This window comes from Podarcis filfolensis (assembly GCF_964270895.1).
Source record: "Podarcis filfolensis genome assembly, chromosome: 15".
In the NCBI taxonomy this organism is placed as follows: Eukaryota; Metazoa; Chordata; class Lepidosauria; order Squamata; family Lacertidae; genus Podarcis; species Podarcis filfolensis.
In genome coordinates, this window is record NC_139618.1 from 40,668,256 (window position 1) to 40,680,614 (window position 12,359).

At 43.5% G+C, this 12,359-nt stretch overlaps 2 protein-coding genes across 3 annotated transcripts in view; both read left to right on the top strand.

The window, feature by feature from the left end:
• Positions 1 to 12,359, top strand: part of LOC310750701 (uncharacterized protein) — a 735,887-nt gene that overhangs the window by 529,066 nt on the left and 194,462 nt on the right. The gene's annotated exons all lie outside the window — the stretch shown is intronic.
• The window catches only part of EBF2 (EBF transcription factor 2), a 254,019-nt gene that overhangs the window by 56,422 nt on the left and 185,238 nt on the right, over positions 1 to 12,359 (top strand). The window lies entirely within an intron of this gene.

Consider the following 12,359-nt stretch of genomic DNA (forward strand, 5'->3'; position numbering starts at 1 on the left):
AAATCTGTGTGTTGTGTAGTTCCAAGCTGTCAGCAACGGTTTGCACTGATGGACTCCTGAAAGGAGTTTCGTCTCCGATCTGTGGAACAGTCAGCAGCCACTAGGGAGCTGTCTTTAGCTCATATTTCAGAGTTAGCTCATTAGCCCAATATCAGTGGGCGCTCACTTCAAACCTTACTTGCAAAGTTGCAGTCTGTGTTCTTGTTTTTGTATCTGTGCGCAACTTTGTATAGTGTAATATGTTGTTACTGGTGCTCTATATATTATTATATTTATATAATATATTCTATAAAATGGGTCACAATATTTAATTAATTAGGCTGATCTGTAATATATATATATTCAACCTAACAGTACAAACGGAGGAATCAGACTGTTTCTGGTCTCTATCACTTTTACATATGTTCACCTATAAGTCAATTCTGTCTTCTGTATTTATCTTCATTTCACACACCCCCCCCCCCAATTTTTTATCTCAAAAGATGCATTTTTTAAAAAAAACATATTTTGATGCATTTAAACTGCCAATTTGTATTTCAACATGTGGAGAATTTCAAAATCTGGTGTATAGTTAAGGTCAGAGTTGCAGATTGAATCAGTTGGTATCAGATTTTACAAAGATCAAGTTCCTTAGCACAGCCACATGTTTATTTGAAAGTCCCATTGTGTTAAATGTAGCTTGCTGTCTATTAAGTGTTTTCAGGATTGCAGTACAGATCAGCTAAAATTCATACAATCACAGTGCAATCTCATGCGTATTAATTCAGAATTCCCACTGCATGCAACAGGATTTCCCTGGGAGTAAGTTTGTGTAAGTTTGTGGCCTTAATTGACTGAAGATTTGTTTAATTGGGTGACAGCCTTGATGGGAATGATATACAAATCTGTGTATTATTTATTTAAATTATTTAAATTTAAATGATTTGTTTCTTCCACTTCAATGTTTCCATTTTCCAGAGATGCTTACAAAATAAATGAATAAACAACAGCAGACACAACATGTGGGGTGGGTGTGGGTGGGATGAGAAATAAATCTGTTTAATTAAATTAAAAAGCAATTAAAGCAGAAGAGCAAGAAAATAGACCAAATAGCAGCATTGGTTAAAACAAAATTCAAATGATTAAAAAGCCTAAAGAAATAAATAGGTTACTATCTGTTGCCAAAAGGCCATCAACGTAAGCGGCATGTGACTTCACTGAGGAGGAGTATTCCAAAAATCAAGGCATCATAACCAATAATGCCTCCTCTCATCCACTACCTGTGGAACTTCTGTCGGCAGGGGAGTGTGGAGCAAGACGATCTAGTACTGAGCTGTAATCTGTCCTCCAGTTTCTTGAAAGTTTTCTTCCCCTGCAAACGAGGCTTCTATTTTTCTACCTCATTCTCACAGCACAGCAAATATTTATCCAGTATTCTGTCACCTCTCAAGCTCCCTACATTTCTTAATCTGAAAAAGGGCCTAAGGGAGGAGTTGCCACATGATATCTCCCCCTGGACTTTAATTGAACCAAGGGCAGTCGGTCAAGCTGCAGAGTGCAGACCACTGGTGAGATGATTTTTAGAATGAAAGGAAGGGTGCATCAAAAACTCCCCTCAGCCACCTCAAAAATAAAGCACGTGCATCAAAAGCTCTGATAGCCGCCCATGAGAATTTCATGGAAATGTTCTCTTCCCTTTGATATTTTTCAAATGCAGTTTCTTTTCTCATTAATTGAAGGAGGATGGTTTTGGGGGCGGGGGGGAACGTACGAGAAATTTCCGGCACAGCACAAGGATGATCTTAACACACAGGCAGCTTCATGAGAAAAAGGAAGGTTCTCCAGACACCCAGGTCCCAGGATATTGAGGTCATGGGTAGTCAACAACAGTATAATAATAAAAAAATGTATTCAGAACTGGTCTGGCAGCCACTGCAGCTGTTTAACCACTGGAGAGTTGTGTTACATATGACTGATTCCATTCAGTGACCTAATCACAATACTTTGGATCAACTGATTTTTCTGATGTCTTCAAAAATGCATTTCAATCAGAGCTGGTTCTACCACTAGGGAAAGTGAAACAGTTCTCTCTTGTAGCAGAATCTGGCAATATGGGTAGGATTACATGCCTTGGTTGGCCCTTTGGGAGGGGACAAAGAAAAAGCGCTTGCTTTGCATGCAAGAAGTCCCAGATTCAATCCTCAGCATCTCCTGCTAACAGGGGCATAGCATGGGGGGGTGCCAGAGGGGCTGTGGCCCCAGGTGTGGATTTTTGTGGGGGCCTAAAGCAGGTGCCCCAATGCAGGTGCCCCCAGTGGGGCTTGGCTTGGTGCTACTCTACTGGCACTGGAGGAACCAACACTCGTGGAGAGGAGCACTGGGTCAGGCCATGCTGGGAGTGGTGGTGTGGGGGCATTTGGTCTGTGGCTCCCCCCCCATGTGGGTGGTCAGGAGGCGTAGCACAACCCTGCTTAGCTCTGGGGTGGGGTGGAGTCGCTCTGTTGTTGGCAGCCGGGGCTGGGTTGCTGCTGCAGGCTCCTTCATCTCCCCGCCCCCCGGTGTATGCATCCCTCCAGCTTGTGTGTGACTGCTCTGGGCATCATGAGCCCAAGCAATACTGCCACCTGCCAAAATGATAAAATGATGGCATGAAAGATGTCTGCTTGAGATTTTGGTGAGTTGGTCTGAGTTGCCTTCAGATCACCCTTTAGATGTTGCTGGACAACAGCTCCCATTGTTCCAGGCCATTGCTCATGCTACCATTGGGCTGATGGGAGTTGTAGTGCAACAACATCTGGAAGACCACAGGTTCCCCAACCCAGAACTACTTGAATGGATGCTGTGACCCTTACTTCTCTTGCCAGAAAAAAACAAAACATTTTCCTTCTTCTCCTGTTTCACTTCTAACTTTTCTCCTTTCTTTTGGGAGCCTGCTACTATTTTAGCAAATGTGCTCTTGACTGAGTTGAATAGTTCTGGATTCTACTGGGTGAGTTGGCAGATGGATTCGTCTCTCTCTTGCCATCACATAAGAGGAAAGGATTGTCACTCTGCGAAGCCTGGCAAGTCGAGCTGGCAACCCAAGTATTAATTAAACAGCTGATAAAGTTTCATTTGGCTCATTTTCTCCAAATGAACGAGATCATTTCTGAACATCCTGGTAGCATAGAATTGCAGCGACAGCAATTGCGACAGCCATGGATGTTAACGATAAGCCCTCAAGTGCCATAGAAAGGAATATCACAGGACTGCCTTCGTGGGTAATAGAAGTGTAATGTAATAGGACTTAACAGCTGGAGCAAAAATCTGTGCCCAAGGAGAGGGCCTCATGGGTGCTTTTGCCTGGTACAGCTGTGTCCCAGCTTCAGAGACAGAGGTGCAGCTTCAGACTGCAGTACATCACTGCTGCACTGGGTCTGTGTTCAAACTGGTGCAAACAGCACCACTAGTGTGGCAGTTGATCATGACAGTGCTTGAATGACTTGACAGAGGAGTGGGGTTTGTGATGGGACATCCTGAGACAATGTCCTGAGCTTTGGGACAGGAAGTGATGCTCAGCTGGCGGCGGCAGGGGGATGAAAGAGACACACTGTTAAGCACTGCAGTACTTTTCAGAGGCACAGTTTCTTGGAATAAATGTAGTGGGAAAGTCTGGGCGCACCCACTGGGGGTTTGGAGGGCTGTTGTTGTTTTCTTCCTGATGGGCATACTTGTTTCCTTTCATTTGTTTGTTGTTTACTAGTTTGTCAACATACCTTCGCATAAACAAACTAACAAAATAAACCAGGGAGAGAAAAGGGAGAGTGCAAACAGTCTAATTTAGCTGACCCAAAGTGACTCCCACAGGAACAGCAACAGAGATGACCTTGATATGGCCCTGTCATTCACCCATGACCTGCCTCCTGCCCCATTCATAGGAGGGGGGAATTTCAGGAAGATGGGGAGGATGGGCAATACTACGGTGATATAGGGAGCTTATCACTAGCAGCCTTTCCCTAACAGCTGACGTTTGTCTTCCCCCTCCCCCCAAATGCCATCCAGGAATGATGCTCCAGGATGACAATGGCATTGTTTTCAAGGGATGATGGCTGCCGTTAGGGCTGTGCTATAAATCAATATATTGTCTGATATCGGGTTTTAGATCAAATCGTGATAACTGTTTTTAAAAGATGAGTTTGCAATTTACCACATACTGTGTGTGTGGTATTTAAAACTCACAATATTGGGGGGGGGGGCGGGGAACCAGGAAGCGGATGCTTCTTACTGTGCCTTGCTAAGCCTCCCCCACCTCCTTATGCTGCCCATTTTCTCCTAGATGGCTATGCCATGCGTGGACATTGGTGAATGCCCTCGGATGGGGTGGAAGGCACATGAGGCACCCTTCCCATTGTTGAAGGGGCTTGCAAATAAGTTTTTGGCTATCCCAGGAACAACTGTGCCATTTGAAAGTGTGTTCAGTTTGGCTGGCAATGTTCTTCAAATACAAAGGGCATCTCTATTGCCAGAGAATGCCAAAATGCAAAATTTCCTTGCAAAAAATATAAATTTCATTTAATAATTTTTGTTCTGTAATATGTTATCCAGTCTTTTTCATTTGGCCTGGTTTACAAAATAAATGCAAATTTTCCTGGCAATAAAAATTTTGTTTATATTTTATTTTGTTAAAATTTATCCATTCCATTCTTTCTATTTTGACCTGGTTTAGAAAAGAAAATTAACAAACAATCAAGTAACTGGTGTTGTAGGATGTTTACATTCCCACAACACAATAGTGAATTACAGAATCAATAGTGAATTATATTTGAATATCTAAAAGTGTGACATTAAATTTGTTTTTTTCCTTGTTTAGTAATGTAATTAATTTTTAGGGAACTTTTGATAACTGTGCTACTAATTACTTCTACAGCTTTAATTTTAGAGAAAATGTGCTAATTTAAACATTATTGGTACAGTAGTACTATGACATAACAGTTGTAATAATATGTTAAAGGTAAGTAAAAAATTACCAGTTTTAGACTTAGACCCATAAGTAGTAGCAGCTGCCAGGACATTACCATGTTCACCTCTGCAAAGCTCTAGCTATATATTATGATATATAGAAATACTGCAGTGTTTAACTGGTGATATATCGTGATGTTGAAAACCAGATATCACCCAGCCCTAGCCTCTGTCTGCTGGGAAGGGCATTCTTTGTGGTCAGTGCTGAGAAACTGGTCCTGGAAGTGGTCAAAAGGTGAAGAAAGACAAGGGCTTAGTCATGCTGGCCACATGACCCAGAAAAACTCTCTGCGGACAAACATCGGCTCCCTCGGCCAGTAAAGCGAGACGAGCACTGCAACCCCTGGACTTAACTGGACTGGACTTTACCTTTACCTTTTACACATTACTTGGTTGGAGAACTGCATTGCAAAATTTAGAGAAGCGAGAATTTTGAAGGTTGCGGTTCAGTTCACGGTTGTTTTGGAAAGTATTTTTGAAGGTACAAATGCGAAGTGTACAATAAAATTTATCCTCCAACCCTACTCACCAGAATTTTGGCTGAGCCCTACATTTAGGAAGCTGCAACCTCCTCCTGCTATTTCTGTGTTGCCTTATGTCTGCAATGTCTGGTTATAATACTTATTTTACAGGGTTGTAAATATTTCAACTAGATAATGCAGGTGAAATGCTTTGAACACTGTACGAACACTAAGTCATATTTATTTTGCCTGTTTAAATATGTATAAACTGCGCTTCCATAAAAAATATAACAAGATGTGGTATGACCACAGTACTAAAATAACAACAGTAAAAAACATTAATGATATGGATAAAAACAGGTTCATAAAAAAGTTTCGAAAACATTGGCTGCCAATGTGGTGCCCTTCAGGACACAATGCTCAGGGATGATGGAAGTTGTAGTACAACATTTCATTGAAAATGAAAGAAAGCAGGAATGGTTCCTGCCAAACTTGGCAAGGAGTTCCACACTATACAGTAGCCTTGGTCCTGGGTAAAAGCTGACCAAACTATTGGAAGTTCTCAGTGATTGAGGTGGGGAGCATAAGGAGTCCTCAGGCAGTCCTCAAAGGTGCTGTTCCTTTAGATTAGGAGCAGGCATGCCAACTTGGGCCCCACACTTTCGGTGCCCAGTGTGTGCACGCCACTGCACGTTGGTGCAACGTGAAATTACTGTAGCATTTCCCAGTAATGAAACAGGTCATTTTGATACTGTTTGAAATATCACACTGTTAAAAAAGACAAAATGCTGATCACTGGTCAACAACAAATTTGTTGTCTGCGTTTTTTCAGTTGATTTAGGACGAATCTGATGCACTGAATCCAAAAATCACATTGGTTTTGCTCAATCAGGTCACGTTTTTGAGCTATGGCCACATGTTGTTTTTTTATGTTTTTGTTCACATGTACGCTTGTGTGGAGCATTTTAGAAGATGTGGGGGTAAAATGCCATGTCGAATAATTGTTTTGATTGGAAATGATTATTTTAATGACAAGAAGTATTCAGGTCCGATAGTTCTGGGTGATTATGTCGAAAAGGGATCGTTTGAAGTCATAAAACCTCGAAATCTTCCATAAATTGGTGCGGCAAAGCATAAAGTTGGGGGATCAAAACTAAGTTAATGGGGCAGCCGCCCCACGAAGTATCCTGATCTTCAATCAGCACGTCGTCCTGTATCTCATTGTGATGAAATTCCAGTGCCTATCTTCGGAGAACTTCCTGACATTAGTGACGAAGATGCCTCCAGTGTTGAAGGACATGAAGAAGAAGAAGTGGTTCTTGAAGATGATGCTCCACATCCATTTTCCCAAAAGGAGTTGAATGATCTAGTTCGCGACCTCAGCTTGTCAAAGGACTCTGCCGAACTGTTGGTATCCAGATTGAAGGGAAAAAACCTCCTCTCTGACAGTGCTCGCATCAGCTTCTTCCGCAACAGGCATCAAGAGTACCTCCGTTTTTTCTCGGAAGAGAAGGACTTGGTGTACTGTGCAGATATTGCGCAGCTTCTGCTCAAGCTTGGAGTGCTACAGTACGAACCCAAAAATTGGAGACTGTTCATTGACAGCAGCAAGCGATCACTGAAATGTGTTCTGCTACACAACGGCAACCAGTTTGTTTCTATACCCCTGGCTCACTCGAGTACACTGAAGGAGAACTATGAAGCGGTGAAGTATGTGCTGGAGAAAATTGGTTATGAGCATAAGTGGTTTATTTGTGTTGACCTGAAGATGGTGAACTTTTTGTTGGGACAACAGTCTGGCTTCACCAAGTACCCATGTTTTCTGTGCATTTTGGATAGTAGGGACCGTGCTCAGCATTACACGAAGAAGGACTGGCCTGTGCGGGAGGAATTGGTGCCTTGCAAAGAAAGGAACGTCATCAACGACCCTCTGGTGGACAGAGACAGAATACTCTTCCCACCGCTGCACATCAAGCTCGGCTTAATCAAGCAGTTCACCAAGGCTCTGGACAAGGATGGTGACTGCTTCACTTACTTGTGCCAGGCTTTTCTGGGATTGACCATGGAGAAGTTGAAAGCTGGCATCTTTGATGGTCCTCAGATCCATCAGCTCATCAGAGATCCAGAGTTCGGAAACTCAATGAACGAAGTGGAACTGGAAGCGTGGAAGGCATTTGTTCTGGTAGTGAAGAACTTTCTTGGCAACAATAAGGCCAGAAACTACGCAGAACTTGTCAACAACATGCTGACTGCTTTCAGAAACCTGGGCTGCAACATGAGCGTCAAGATGCACTACCTATTTTCACATATGGACCGGTTTCCTGAGAACCTGGGTTCAATGAGTGACGAGCAGAGAGAGATATTCCATCAGGACATGAAAGAGATGGAGACCAGGTATCAGGGTCGCTGGGACGCAGTCATGATGGCTGACTACTGTTGGACTCTGAAGAGAGACCTCCCTGCCGCTGAGCATTCCAGGAGTTCCAAGAAACGGAAGTTCAAGCCCTGAAGTTTGAAAAATGGTGAAGCAACATGCAATTTACGCGTACTTACCTTTATCAATGCCCACCATTCAGTTTACAGTAAACCTGACCTGATGGAGAGAAACGGATGCCATTTCCTGATTCAGCAGTGCAAAAATACCCTAAATCAGTTGTAGAAATCTAGACAACATTCAAAAAGTAAAAAATTGTTGCCCAGTGAATTATTAAACCATTAACCTGTCTAAAGTGATGCTTTCAAAAGGGGAAGCAGGTGTCTCTGTAGCAATGGTCCTAAGTACAGCTTTCACACACATGCATGTTTTGGAGCCTTGATGACTTTTGTTAAAAAAGAGAAAGCAGCTTTGGGGAGGTGGGAATTTAGAGCAAAGAAAGGGTTGGGGATTGGGTTCTCCTGGAGCTGCTCTTCTACAAATTACCACCACTATGCCTGCCCCTCCAATGAGATTCCAAAGGTGTGTTAGCATTTGCCTTTGTGAATGCACATCTGGAAAAGCAGCTGGTGCCACTCCCCATGATCGCTGTATTCCTAATCACCTCTTCCCAGTACTACATTTCTCTTTCTGAAGTGGCTCTTGTTACATATGACACTATTATCCAGCCCACATTTAACCACATTTGCTAATCAAATCAAGAGAAACTAGGTCCACCACATTCCCACAATCAACTGATTTTAGTCTGATTAAAAAGAGATCTAAAATTAATCTGGCAAAATTTGACAAATCCACAATGGCTCCTACTAATCACTGCACTGGTATAAAGATGCTATCGACTGCTATTTAACCACAGAAGACCAATGCAGTTTCTGTGTTTGACAGTATTCCACTGAAAACCAGTAGCTGCCCTTTTCAGGGAAGCATCTGGCTAGCCACTGGGGGGACGGGGACCAGGAACCTGGGTAAATGAGTAGTCTGGGCCTTAAGGAATCTGACATTTCTCAGTGTTTCACTGCCTTTAAAGGTATTTGGGAACCACCCTGAGTTCTGCGGGTATAGGGTGGTATATAAATTTAATAAATAAAATAATTAAAAATTTAGGAGAGCTGTTAGATTCTCATAAGCATCCTTATTTTTTGGAGGTGGGATTGGATCTGTGGGGAAGCATCCTAAGCATGAATAGATGTGCCTTGTTAACTTCCTGCAACCTTTTCATCATAGGCTGAAAAGCTTCACTGAGCTGTATAGTTCACATGCATCTCCCGCTTCCTTTATTATTATTATAGAGAACCTATTTCCACTCCACGCTAGCAATTCCGTTGTTGTTCCACTGAGGATAGTGAGAATAAAAGCATACACGCAGGGAAATTGTAGCTCCTTTTAGCATTCCAGTTCTACTTATATCTGATGACATTTCAGGAGCCATTCCCCCCAAGGAGCCCCGTTCCTTTGGAGACAAGTGCTTTGGGGAGAAGCAGCAGCCGCAACAATAAAACCGCAGAGCCGTATCTTTCAGGCCTCTCTGTGTTGTCTACAAGAATTCTGGCTGTCATAATTTTACCCACCTTGCCTAATTCAGAGCACATGGCTCAGTTCAAACAGGCCTTCCAGAGGCACGTTGCTGTCTACCTCCCAGTGGGCCTGCTGTGAGTTTGTCAGCAACACCGTTAACAATGACAGAGTAGTGTGTGTGTGTGTGTGTGTGTGTGTGTGTGTATTCCTTTCCCATCTCCAATATCCTACAAGCAGCAAAAAATTTATGTGCTGTTCCTTTGCCCCTGGTCAGACAGATTCAGCTGTGGAAAAGAAGGCTTTGTAGGCCTCAGGGCAAGTTGTTCTGTAGGTCACCCTATGAAGTCAGGCTCAAGATGCAGCAACCGTGGTGAAGCTAAGGAGGTCTAGATTTAATCAGTGCCTGGAGGGGAGGCTTTATGGGACCCTCATAGTCTTATTCACAGGTTACACTGAAGACACATACAATTATTTGTGTTGTACATATTTGTTGTTGATTTGCTTAGCTCATCCATTGCAGGGCACAGCTCCATTAACAGCACAGTCACTGAACGTTGCCTGTGAATAACGACACAGCTCAACAATTGTTCACACAGGTTTGCTTATTGTACCCTAGTTGAATGTAATTGTGGTTTGTTTTTTTGAGTTAAAGAGAAGAAAACAGGAACAAAAATGAAATAAGTGCACCCTCACTTCCTTGTAGAGCACCTAAGACAGTTGGGTGGCACCTTGTATACCTCCTTCTAGCAACTCCTGCAGCTCAGCTGGTTCCAAAAGTAATGCTCTGCTTTCCTTTGGACCACATCAGCAAGGCTGAGAGGTAGGCCTTGTCATTTGGGCAGCCAAAGACCTCCATACACACTGCCCAGCAGGGGTGCCAGCTCCTGGGATAGAGTCACTTTAACCCCACCCTTGAAGTTTTTAAGGAGGGGACTGAGCCCCCTCAATATCCATTGTTGCGTGCCATTGTGGGTGGGATGTCATGGGATATGCCCTCAGTCGTGGGCACAAGCTCGCGCCAATGCTGCCCAGGTTTGTACCCTGGGGAGCTAACCTTGGTGCTCTTTGTGCAGCAGTTTGACTTCATCCCTGGAGACACACTCTTTTGCCACTCAAGACAGACAGATGACAACAAAACTTCCTTATCAGCTTTGAAGATAACTTCAACAAAGCGCCTTTGATAGGCCCTCTTGTACTGTGGCAAAGCAGCAGGCTTTTGCTTTTTCACATTATGGAGGAAGAGCCATCTGGCGTCCACCATTTTGTTATTCCCATGATACCCCAGGTTCTGCATCATTATGGGTCAGTGTGAGATAAACAAAATGGCAGTTCATGCTTTTGTAGCACCCACCATTTTGGAGTTTCTAGAAAAACAAAACAAAATGGCAGACTCCAGCCCAGTTGTGGCTGCCATAAGTCAGTCCTTCAGGGGGATGCTGAGGGCTAGCAGGTGTTAGTTGGTGGTCACACATTAACACAGCCATGTCCTTACTTGCAATGTAGGGATAATAATGTTGAGGAGTCACTGTAAGATACTCTATGTGATACACTTAAAATACTCTAAAATGTATTCAGGTTCTCAAAATTTTAAAGAGCTATTGCTAGATTATTCTGCTTGAATTTTTTTCTTACTCTTGGGATAGCAATCCTTTAACTCTATCCAGTTTCCGATACGTTTACACATCCAGGGGACTCTATAAACATCAGCTAAGGAGGCTAGACCCATCTTCTTTAATTTGAGCATGGTAATTTACACAAGTCATCAGTGGATATCTGGCCAAACCTAAACAGAATGTGTAATTGAAGTGCATGGACACTGATGATGTGGAAACATGAAATTATTCAGTTATTTTGCTTTATTGTTGTTCTTAATGGTAAAATGGCCGTTTTCTGTTTTGAGGCAGTTTTTTCTTGGGTTCCAAAACCTGAAATGTAAAGGTGGAGGAAAGAAACCTGGTTATTATGGGAGCTAGAAACTTAACCAACTCTACTGCCCTACTGATTGGCTAAGAGACTAGGAGGGAAGTTTAAAATAGTCTTTTTAAGTGAAGCTGGCAAGCGGGTGTAAAAGAAATCAGAAGAAGCAGCTTCCAGGATGGAGAGGGCAGCAGAGGACCCAGCCTCCAAGGACAAAAGAAGAGGAGTCCAGGGCCTGGCAGTTGACTAGGGCAGCAGAGCTAAAAGCAATTCTTTTGGCCAAGAGTAGCTGGTGTGGTGGAGCATTGCCACATAATTACTTTCTCAATCACTACTGTTTAACGTATACCCTCCAGAGGTGCAAACCTCTGAAAAAGACTGTGGGGGCCTGACGTGACATCCTGCTTTCCCCATCCCTCCCCTATGCAGCAGCAGCAGGAGCTGCTGGCTACCAAAGCTGTGCCACGCCCAGCTCTGTGTTCGCCCTCCTCCACCCTCTGAACATCAGGATGGGGAACAGCTCCTTCAAAAACAAACAAACAAATAAACATAGGGGGGCAACATGCCTCAGCCCTAGGAGTTGGTGTCTATGGTATCCTGCAACACATCATGATGGAAAACTGGGATGTCATCTTCCGGGGCTGCAATCCCACGCAAGTCACAGGACCCACACCAGGTTGCGGACCCACACTTTCCTGGGACAAGACTGCGGCAGCCAAAATGGCTGTATCGTTTTCTTTTAGGTCCTGGCATGGGGAACATTTGGACCTCCAGAAGCTGCTGAATGACAGCTCTCATCATCGCATGCCCACTGACAATGCATGTGGCTGATGGCATCACTCAGAGGTTGGGGTGGCATGCAACACTATTGCTAATTGTGGGTCTTCCTGGTTTAATACTGCCTTGCACAAAGGGAGAAGCCATAATTCTGCATGCTCATGCAAAAAGCTTGTTCATATCTCAAACCAGATGGGTATGTAACTTCCTCCTCTGCATTACTTGCTCACTGTCCCCATTTGCTTCCTCTCTGGTGAAAGTGACAAGCTTTAGTCAAT